Raw genomic sequence first — 12270 nt, forward strand, 5'->3', positions numbered from 1 at the left:
ATTTTAATTCCAAATTGAACAGAACATTGACATAGATCGAAAGATATATTCTTTATTCAGGAGGAACGGTACAAAACGACCGTATTGCTATAGATCAGCTGTGTCAAACTCATTTGATCAGTGGGCCGCAAGTACAGTTTTTCAGTCATGCGCGGGCCGCACAGTTGAGAATAAAAATTATACCACAATATTTATAAAAAAAAAATGTTTAAAACATTATTGTTAAACAAATTGACTTCTAGTACTTCTCGCTTCAAATCTGGAATCGTTTCTTTTTTACAAATTTGCTATGTTTTATTTCATTGTGTTCTTTTTTAGTTAAAAAATGATTAATGTACTTTTAACGTCATATGCAATTTCTTTTATCCTTATTATTAAAATAGGATAAATAATTTTTTCATTAGTCGCGTTCTCACACGGCAGTTTTGTTAGAAAATATCGCTCAACCACACTTTTTTCATTTTGGTAGGGGAAGTCTAGCAGCCTGTTGCGAATCATTTTCAAGGAATCCAAGCTATCCATCGCAGGATGAATAACATAAATATTGGCCAGCAATTTTTCGGCAGATCAAGAGAAAATTTGTAATATAACGTGTTTAAACATTATTTTTCACTAATTTCCAAGTTCCAAGTGGTGGTATATTCATTTCTTATAACAAGAACTCGTATTATACGAAACTTTTTGGTAAATTACGATAATTTTATCTGACGAAGATTCGTGGTGTGTGATCGCATAAAGCTCGGCAAATATTTTTTAGCACTTGAAGTGTCTTGAATGATTCGCGAATTGAGGTATGGACTGTGTGAGCTAATCTATTAATAAGCTATCGATTATTTGAATCCTTAATCTAAACCCCTCTATCTTAAGCGTAATCATTTCATTTTGGTTTTGATTTGGGGAGGTTGGAAAGTACATTGATTCATCTTGTAGAAGGGGAGTGCAAATAATTTTAACTTGGCTACAATCGCTTTCAATGAGTTATAAATATTAGATATTAACATTTTATGATGGCATGGTTATGAAAAAAAAAACAGAAATGGCTCCAATCGAATATCAAAAAATGTAATCGGTAGTCGTACGGAGCGGCTAGTCTGCAGTTATAAATGTCTCTGGTTGGTCTCACCGATGCTGGCAATCTCAATGCCTTCGACTGCCGAGTAAAGGCTTCGGCTCCGAATTGTTCTGTAACAGCGATCTTCTAAACCGTTCGACACCAAAGATTAACCTTCCCAATAGTTGCTCTCTCAAATAATTTGATTAGCCTATGCCGCAGAAGGGGGTGAAGAGGGAAGAGAGATTTCTTTCGTGATCCGAATATGCAAAATTAAAAAAGACGAGGTTTCTTAGAGTTGCAAAATCCAAATGGTTTGTTTATTAAAAGTTCGGTCCCTTATATGCCCCCGGAAGCCCATACATTTTAGGGTGTTAGTGTATCCTTTCTGAGGATAAATAGTACATAAGTGTACGTACGCGTGAGTGTCGCATGTTAGTATTTGTGTCGCATATTTATTACGCTTTTGCACACAGCGTACCCGGTTTCTAGATTAAGGTGATCGTACACCACACAAAATTACAGTTAGAAACATTTTGAATAATCGCACAGCGCTTACCCTATCTTCTCATTCACTTCTTTTTCCTTGGCAAAACAACCGTTGTCGGTCAACGCCTGCCTGTATCACTACAATATACCTCGAACAATCCGCAGTCATAAGTCATTTATATACTAATTACGATGTATATCATATCGAATTCTGCTTAAAATGGTCACTACCACGCAAACAATGAGACCCCAAATTTTGAGTTATTCTGGCCGAGGGGTATGAGGAAGCTTGAGGAAGCAAGGAGAAACGCGCTGCGGTGAGAGCTCGCATTCTGTTTTACACGCGCGCTTCACTAACACCAATACAAATACCGTGCTTTGACGAGCCGTCTGTGAATGTGTGTGTGTGTCTTCTTTCAGCGAGCTCAACTTGGAGCTGCTCGTCACATTGTGTTGTCTCGCTTACACTACAGCATCGAACCATCGCGGGTCGAAGAGACACTGCCACGCAAACAATGAGACCCCAAATTTTGAGTGATTCAGGCCGAGGGATATGAGGAAGCTTGAGGAAGCAAGGAGAAACGCACTGTGGTGAGAGCGCGCTTTGCTTTTTGAGTGCGCTTGTCACTAACACAAAACGAACTCAGCGTATTGGAACACGCCGTGTGTGATTGTGTGCGTGCGTCGACGGCTATTTCAGTTGGAGAACTCGTTTTTTATTTGCACCCAATTTTTGCCGGTCAGTCTGTTTCATTCTTACTACCACATTTGTCTTCATACAAAGTGGCAAAGTTTGACGTTTCGAATGTTGATGTTTTTAATCTCCTTGATTCTGCGTGATAATGTGTACAAAAACTTGTTATAGTGAAGTGTATTAATGTGTTTAGTGTTACTTCGACGTGCACAGTTAATTTAAATATGAAAAGTGTTGGAAAACAAAGTGTTGTAGTGATATTTATGCCTGTTTGTACCTCGGCCAAAGAGGTAAACATCATGTTAACAAAGTTAACAAAAAGGTAAATAACAACAAAATGCATCGAGGTATATGCTCTTTTTGCAAATGTAAAAGAATTATGCCATATGCAAATATTATGTTAGATTTGTGACAAAAGTGTTTTTACTATTATTTACCCGAGTTATTCGATTTCCCTCCCCCGCCTGTCCACTTGTGTACCGGTAAAATAATAAAAATCGTGGCATATCGTTGTGCATATAATGTGTTTTATGTTTATATAGTTTAATATGCGGCTAGTTAATTTCGCTGCCGTGGCTAGCATACCGGACATGCAGATTATGGGGTTGCGGACGCCAAACGAAATCCGGGATGCAGCAATAACCGGGATCGCACGTGTACATCTTGGCTTGTACGTCGTGGCTTTGTGATGAGCGGGTCGATCCGAAATTACCGGGTCAGAGTCATCCGTAAGTGACCAGTAGTCGTTCGGGTCGACCCGAAAGGTACAAGTAGGTAAAGTAGGCCCAAGCACCGGGTCGGAAATGCTTATACTTTTACGTACCTACTGATTATTCGGGTTGGCCCAAACTCGCTGCACCCACAGGTCGAATTTGATTACTAAAGTGATCTAGCAACCCTTACTGCAACCATGGTTCGGGATCGATTCCGTGAGACTCCGGATCGTATCGTAAAATTAATCGTATGACCCACCCCAAGTATAGCTGAACCCACGAGAGCAGTAAAGGACAGTTAACACTTTTGTTAGAAACCCGGTTATGAATGCCCGCCTGGCTGGAGGAATTCAAGCGAGACCACCATACAATGCATGCATAAATTATATTATGACATAACATAAACGATCAAATTTTATTATGAGCGAGATTATTACAATCTAAATTAAAATTAATTAATTAATTAATTAATTAATTAATTAATTAATTAATTAATTAATTAATTAATTAATTAAGCCTGTCTCGTGGTACAGTCGTCAACTCGTACGACTTAACAACATGCTCGTCATGGGTTCAAGCCCCAAAAAGACCGTGCCGCCATACGTAACACTGACTATCCTGCTATGGGGGGTTATCCAAAAGTCACTGAAAGCCAACACGACAAGTGGTACAGCCAGGCTTTGATCGACACCGGTTGTTGAGTCAAAAGAAAAAAAAAATAAAATAGTTCGATCTGGACTAGTCATAAGGTAAACTTTTAATAAATAATTTGAAATTTAACAAACCCTGTTTTCCATACAAACGCATGCTTTTAAATTGAACTGTCAACCAAGTATCAAGTGTTCAATTAAAAGCATGGAAACGAATAAGCGTTCAACTACAGTCAGAATTCAATAGTTTGTATCAGAATACCGGTTGTTTTTTTTATTTAACAAAAATCTCATGGCCTGCCGAGAATAATTTCATTTTTTTGCATGGAAAAACGTGCCAACAAAAACATAGTCAATAGTTGGGATGGAATCGAAGTTCAACCAATGAGTTCAGATTGTTCTGTTAATTTGTTCTTTTGATCAAATAGCCATTGCCCAAGAGAAATGTAATAATAATTTTCTTTACCTGTGTATCTGGCCTGCATAATTGTGTTGCTAAAAATCAAAGTATTACCCTGGTTTATACAAGGATTCAATGGGTAAATATCTAAACATTACACCTGCTAGTGTTTATCCTGTTACATAAGTACCTTAAAATAAAGGTACTAAATAGTCCGTTACTGTAAACGAAGTAGCCGCGTGTAATCGAAGTAGTCTTTAATAGATTTAGGAACGATCGTTTCATTACAAGTTAGTCGCAAATCAACCATTGACGAGAACGGTCGCATAAAAGAGAAACTTGTTAAAATAAAAAACTTCCAAAGTATTTCAAAGAACAGAGTTCCTTTAGGTTATGGGCTCCTCTGTAAAGGAAGGTGCTGGCATTCCCCAGCTGAATGGAACGAACTACGGAAAATGGCGTTTTCGAGTTCGTTTGTTCTTGGAAGCTTCGGAAGTTTGGGAGGCGCTCGAAGAAGACGTGCCTGAGGCGGTCGGAGAACCGCGGAACAAGTTTTTGCGAATGGACCGGAAGGCAAAATCCTTGCTGGTTGGATTTGTTGGAGACGATTGTCTAGCCATAGTCGAAGAAAAGGGAACAGCCAAGGAAATGTGGAAAGCCCTTGAAGACACTTTTGCGAAGAAGTCGGGGGCAAGCCAGACGATCTTGCGCAAACGACTGGCCACGTTACGCATGAAGGAAGGGTGTTCTATGCGAAGTCATTTTGCCGAATTCGACGAGCTAGTGCGACAGTTGAAAAATGCAGGTGCGAAAATGGAAGAGAACGATTTGGTATCGCAACTTTTTTTAACGTTGCCGGATAGCTACGATCCTCTTGTGACAGCCCTTGAAAATATCCAAGATAAAGACCTCTCATTAGAAATGGTGAAACATCGGTTACTAGGAGAAGAGTCTAAGCGAGTCGACAGGGTGGACTACTATGTCGAAGAAAATTCAACCGCTTTTATCGGTGGAAGTAATCAGATGAAGAAATTCAAAGGAAGATGTTACCGGTGTGGAAAATTAGGCCACATGCAAAAGGATTGCCGATCCAAGATGGAAAACAGAAATGCTAACTCTGTTGTGGCAGGCAAAACTGTGAGTTTCATGGTGAAACCTCAGTGTGAAGTGGAAGAAAAAGAGCAAGCAATACATTCATTTGTAATCGATTCCGGATGCAGTGACCACTTCATCAACAACATCAAATACCTTCAAAACATTCGAAAATTGAAAGAACCGTTTATCGTTGATGTTGCCAAAGACGGTGTAACTTTAGTCGGAGAATACGAAGGTACCGTGCGTGGAAAAACGAAAGAAGGCGTTATTTTAGAAATGAAGAATGTTATTTATTTACCTGAGTTGAGAAGTAACTTAGTTTCAGTAAAGAAAATGACGCATGCTGGAATCGATGTGCTTTTCACTCGTGAAGATGGCTTTGAAAAAGCCCTAATGAAGCTAGAGAAGGATGTAATTGGCGTTGCTCATATGAAACAAAATCTTTATGAGCTAGAGTTGCAGTTAGAAACGAGACGATCTGCAAATATGTGTATGACAGCGGTGAGTACACTAAAGCCTCGTAATGAATATTTTCGATTTCAAGCTACAGGTATGGTGATGCAAAACTGTATGGTAGACGGTCGCGATCGAAAATCAACACATTTTTGCGACGCATGCCGAGAACCATATAAAAAAAATCAAGAATTGGCCTTTATCTCATTGGATAACGACACTTGTGGTTCTGAAAATCGAGATGTAAAATTTCCTTTTTCATGAACAGCGGGACAATGACCGTTTTCAGCAAAAGGGGGAAATGGTCGGAAAAGATAATGCTGCCAACGGTTTGCAAGTGCATCAAAAGTTTGTCGATATTGAAGAGAATAATGAGGAATATTTTGAAATATTAAGCGATAAAGGAATACGTGAAAAAGAAAATGGCGAAAGGGAAGAACCGATAACTTCAAAACTCAGCGCAAACGTAAGTCATTATAATTGTGAAATTAGGAAGAAAGCTATCAAAGGTGAATCGTTAACATTAAGGCCTGATTTTAAAGTAGCATTTCTTCATGGAAAGCTGCCTGAAGCTCCTCCTGGTTTGTTGAGGCAATTCTTGGGCTTGTTACAGGATGTTGGATTGAAAGTAATGATATTGATTCGAACCCTTCCGAAGCTACATACCAATAAGGCATTAGAAGCTGGTTGATTGAAAGTCTTGAGGAAGAAACTTGGGATGAACGATCGAGAGGGGGTGTAAACGAAGTAGCCGCGTGTAATCGAAGTAGTCTTTAATAGATTTAGGAACGATCGTTTCATTACAAGTTAGTCGCAAATCAACCATTGACGAGAACGGTCGCATAAAAGAGAAACTTGTTAAAATAAAAAACTTCCAAAGTATTTCAAAGAACAGAGTTCCTTTAGTTACATAAGAAAATATAAAATCCTACCTCTTTTCTGTCTTATAAAAACCCGCGCAATTTATGTTATATATATATATATATATATATATATATATATATATATATATATATATATATATATATATATATATATATATATATATATATATATATATATATATATATATATATATATATATATATATATATATATGTATATATATTGTAGGAGGCGAGCTGAACGTAGGGACATAAGGACGTAAGGACAGCAGACACAGATTCACGTGTTTTTCTATTAACAGTTCAGCGTGAATTGAATTCTTTATTATTTTTGTTGACAGTTCACATCTTTTTTTGACATTTGTATAAATGCAAAGGTATGTACATATGTGTCATTTGACGTTTAATGCCTACTTATGACAATTCGGATTCTGTTTGTCTACAACTCGGCTATCCTGAGTATTTAATTGCCCTCAATTAAATCTAATTTTAAGTGAATGTTGCCGTTAAGTTTCGTTGGTCTCCTATCCATTTTCTTAATTTATTAGCTTCTAAAACTCCATCGTATGGAATTTGGGTTATCTGACAACCTTCTATATCCTTAATAACATAGCGATCGTTGGGTAAAATCTTATGTACAATGTATGGCTCTTTAAATTTTGGAATCAACTTTTTGTTTTGGTTCACGGTGGTGTCAACGTTTCTTATTACAACAAAATCACCTATTTCGAATTCGGGAGCGGGTTTGTGGTTTTTACGGAAGTAGGTTTCATTAATTTCCTGAGATCTTTTTATATTTTCTGATGCTTTATTACGATTTTCAGCTAGGTCTCGAGCTATATCGGTATATTTTTTCTCATCAAGAAACTCGGTCAATTCATCAACATCATGACCTCTTTGTTCGACGCCAAAGAGGAGAATAGAAGGGGCAAAATTTGTAGATGCGTGCTTGGTATTATTCAATGCATATTCGGCTGCGCGTAAATGTGAACTCCAATCACAATGATCAGGACTATTTGAGAGTTTACTAAGAATTGGGCGAAGAATGCGGTTAACTCGTTCGACCTGTCCATTCGCTTCAGGTGAACATGTTGCATTTAAGACGTGTTTAATGCCATTATTTTCAAGAAAATTTTCAAAAAGATTGGAAGTAAAGCATGTTGCTCGATCGGTAATAATTCGCTTCGGACGACTGTAATAAGACATATATTGATTGAGAATGTTACAGACTTCTTGAGCATTTGTAGAGCGAGTAGCATAAATTTTAGTAAATTTTGTAAAAGCGTCGATGACCACCAAAATATACTTTCTCTGCGACCTCACTGATGGCAAGGGACCCAAATGGTCAATATGAAGTGTATCAAATGGTGTTCCTTCCTTGGGGATGCTATGCAGATTTCTATTATTGATGCGGGGAGGGGCGGAATATACAATACATTTCAAGCAATTTCTTATAAAATGTTCCACTCGAGGCTTCATACAAGGAAACCAGTAATGATTGCTTATTTTGTCACATGTCTTATCTACTGCTAAGTGGCCGATCTTTTCATGGGTATGTCGAATGATGTTATCTATCATCTCATGAGGCACATACAGTTGAAGTCCCTTGGTTGGAGATTCTCGATACACTAATCCATCTTGCAACGTATAACCATCAACAGCTCCTAGCTCCAACTTGGACTTCATCTGTTCAATAGCACGATCTCTCGCTTGAGCTAATTGCAATTGAAAATCTAAATCAATGTCATGAACAGCACAACTAGCTTGCAGTCTGCTCAGGGCATCGACATGACACATTGAAGCACCAGAACGATGTTGGATGGAGTATTCATAATTTTCGAGAAAAAGCGACCATCGAGCAATTTTTGCAGAGGAATTACGATTTTTAAGGGTTTCTACAAGTGAATTACAGTCTGTGATGATTTTTATCGGAATTCCGTGGACATAAACGTGAAATCGTTTTAATGCGTATATAATAGAAAGCGTTTCCAATTCATAACTGTGAAGCTTAGCTTCATCTTTTGTTGTGTTTTTAGAAAAAAAAGCTAGAGGATGGAATTTTCCATCATCTTGTTTTTGTAATAGAACTGCTCCAAAACCAGAAGAACTGGCATCGCAGTGTAGTTCCGTTTCACGCTTCGGATCAAAAATTGCCAAGACAGGAGACTGTATAAGTTTGTCACGTAGCGAGCAGAATGCTTCTTCACATGATGAATCAAACTCAAAACGCTTATCATTTTGCAATAAATTGGTCAAGGGTTTTGCTATGTTGGAAAAGGAAGGGACAAATTTGCGAAAATAGGAGAAAAGTCCCAAGCACCTTCGTACTTGTTTGGTATTTGTTGGTATAGGATAATTTTTTATAGCCGTTATATGCCTATCGCTAGGGCGTATTCCACATGAATTTGCTCTATACCCCAAGTAATCCAGTTCTTGTTGAGCAAACTGACATTTGTCTAGTCGAAGCTCCAATCCGTTATGTCGTATTTTTCTAAGGACGGCACTAAGTGTGTTCAAATGGGACTTAAAATCCGTTGAAGCAATTATAATATCGTCTAGATATACAACTAGTTTATCTGCTTCGATAAATTCCCGGAGTATCGTGTTGATGAAACGTTGAAACTCAGAAGGAGCATTTTTCAATCCGAAAGGCATTTTTAGATACTCATACTGACCATCAGGAGTCACAAAGGAAGTATACTTGGTGGAATCCTCGTGCATTTTTACTTGGTGAAAGCCGCTTTTTAGATCCAGCAGAGAAAAAACTCGTTTATTACTCAAATGCTCTAGACATGTCTCGATCAACGGCAGGGGGAAATTATCTCGGATCGTAATTTTATTAAGAGGTCTGTAATCAATACACATACGGAATTCTCCGTTCTTCTTTCTAACTAAAACAAGTGCCGAGGCATATGGCGAATTACTGGGACGAATAATTTTTTTTTCTAAAAGATCATTTACTATTTCTCGTACTTGATTCCGTTCTCCGTAAGACAATCGGCGAGGTTTTGTATATAGAGGCATATCATGAATAAGACTGATTTTCATAGAACTGCTCCAAAACCAGAAGAACTGGCATCGCAGTGTAGTTCCGTTTCACGCTTCGGATCAAAAATTGCCAAGACAGGAGACTGTATAAGTTTGTCACGTAGCGAACAGAATGCTTCTTCACATGATGAATCAAACTCAAAACGCTTATCATTTTGCAATAAATTGGTCAAGGGTTTTGCTATGTTGGAAAAGGAAGGGACAAATTTGCGAAAATAGGAGAAAAGTCCCAAGCACCTTCGTACTTGTTTGGTATTTGTTGGCATAGGATAATTTTTTATAGCCGTTATAGCCGTTATGATCGGGTGAAATGATTTTATCAGGCGGGTAACTAATGTAATTTTGATGAATGGAACTTAATAGAGCAGTATTTTCATCGCTACTAATATGTTTGCCTATTTTTAATTCTTCCACGTCATTCACGTCAGGTAAATCAATAGCACAAATTTCTGCAAATGCCTCACTTTGACTGTCATGATACTCTTCAGGACATAGTCTTTCTAGCTTAGTCGGTTTTGATTCTAGTGTATATTGAGCCAACGAAATACTGTGAGCAGGTGAAGACATGCATACATCGCTATTAGGAGTGAGATTTTCTTTATTGAATTCATTGTTTAAATTGCGTTGACAAAGAAAAATATTAAATTTTTTTAATAGATCACGACCTATGATCATCGGCCAAGCAATACATTCACTGGGTAGGATAATAAATGGATGTTCTAATTGATTCTTCTGAAACTTGACTTGGCATAACACCTCACCACAGACGACTAATCTCTGGTTTCCGAGTCCCTGATATAGTGAAATTGAAGGTGGTTGCAAAAGAGTTTTGGGCACTACAGCAGAATCTATAAAGCTCACTGGGCTTCCTGTATCGAGAAGAGAACGTATGCATGTCATCACACTACTCTGACCTTTTTGATCTTTGAAGGCAACACTCACCTGTTGAAATTCTTCAAGATCCGTATTAAATGTTTCCTTCTGTACGTTATCCTGAACTGAGTGATGAGCTGCTGCCGATGGAATAATTATGTTGTTCGGGCAATTACGAGCAGCGTGTCCAGCTTGGTGACATTTGAAGCACGATCCTGGTGGTCTACGCGGCATTGGGCAGGAACTTTTATAATGCCCGAATTTCGAACAGTTGTAGCATCTTACTTCACTTTGTTGGTTGCTTGATGATCCTAACGGCTGGCAGATGGACCCTGATGATGATGGTGTGGCAGCATTACGTGGACGAATCTCCTCATATCTTTTCAGCAGTTGTTTTAAATCGCCCATAGATTTTGCAGAAAATCTAATCCATGCCTCGTTGATGGGATCACCGATTCCATCGATGATAATATTAATTAAATCCATTTCTGGGATGGGTACATCGCATGCCATAGCTTGCATGTCCAAAATATACCTTATGACGGGTTCGTTTCGTGCAAGTCGTCGTCCTCTCAGTTGCTTGTACACACTCTCTAAAGATGTGGTTGTGCCGAAATTTTATATCAGATGGTCTTTCAACTCATGATGTTGTCGGCGGAACTCGGGCCAGGCCACGCGAAGGAAAGGCCTTCAATGTCCTGAGATTCAACCGAAAACAAATTTATATAAAGATGGGTTTCTGCCCGAAAGGAGTTACCAAAATAAATTGTACATTAAACCTTCGGCTAGTGTTCGCGGTTCGTGGGAACCTATGCTTCGAAAGTGGTACAATTCATTCAAATAACTTTTCGGATGGGGGCAGAGGGACCCGGATGAGACCTAAAGAAAAAAACCTAGGAAAGGCCAAGACGTTCAAAACAATCGAGACGTTTTCCGTTCAGTTTCTAAATTAGATCTGCTCGTTTATTTGACAAAATTGGTTCTTATATGCTAACATTTTTGATGGTGTTGAACGTGTCCGTACACGTCGTTTAATTGTATTGGTGCCAGTGTGTGAAAGTACCGTGGCCCTTTTTGTCAATGCATGCAGCAATTTGTTTATACTTCAAGTCTACGCCTTCTAGATTGATCCTACAAACACTTGACCGTGGCCCTTTTTTTGCAATGCATGCAACAATTTGTTTATAATCTTTATGTTTTCTTTTCTCCGGTCGTTCTTCATGCATTTCTGTCCTCCTACGGGGTGCACCAGATCTAAATATTTTTATTACCCTACGCGTTGGTCGAGTGGCTTATGCTTATCGATGAACTCAAGAAACGGGCCGTTCCAATTGTATGTTTATTTAGGCCAGCGATCTCGTTCTCATACGATAAGTTACAATAGCTTCGAATTTCTATCCAAACTTAGCCGTTGCAAATGAAATATTGCGTTGCAATTTAAATCTCCTCAACTCAGCCGTTGCAATTTAAAAATCGCCTCAAACCTACCCGTTGCTACCGCAACATTCTCCCCCTTGTAATTCATCACTATGAATTACACCTAACTCTTGGTTTGAGCGATGTATGGATACTTGATCCGGCTATTTTACTTCCATTCAATATATTGTTTTCCTTAATTAAATTGAATAATCTTCAATCAATGCAATACAACGGTTAGATGACGATCAGCCGATGCTTATATATGATGCTTGCTTTTGATTCAACGTCTGTCGCAATTCGCCTCGGATGATGTCTGCGCGGTTCCAGAATCTTCCCCAGATGACCAAATAGTTTTCCTCTCTCGTAAGGAAGTTGAAGTTTGTTTTCACCGTGTGCTTTGGTGAAAGTGGCGTATGTTGCAAGGATGCTCGAAATCCAAAGTAGTAAGTGCACGTAGTAATTAATTAACCGTTTGCAAAGATTGTTCTGCACTTCAGTTAT

This window comes from Anopheles coluzzii, chromosome 2 (assembly GCF_943734685.1).
Source record: "Anopheles coluzzii chromosome 2, AcolN3, whole genome shotgun sequence".
Classification (NCBI taxonomy): domain Eukaryota; kingdom Metazoa; phylum Arthropoda; class Insecta; order Diptera; family Culicidae; genus Anopheles; species Anopheles coluzzii.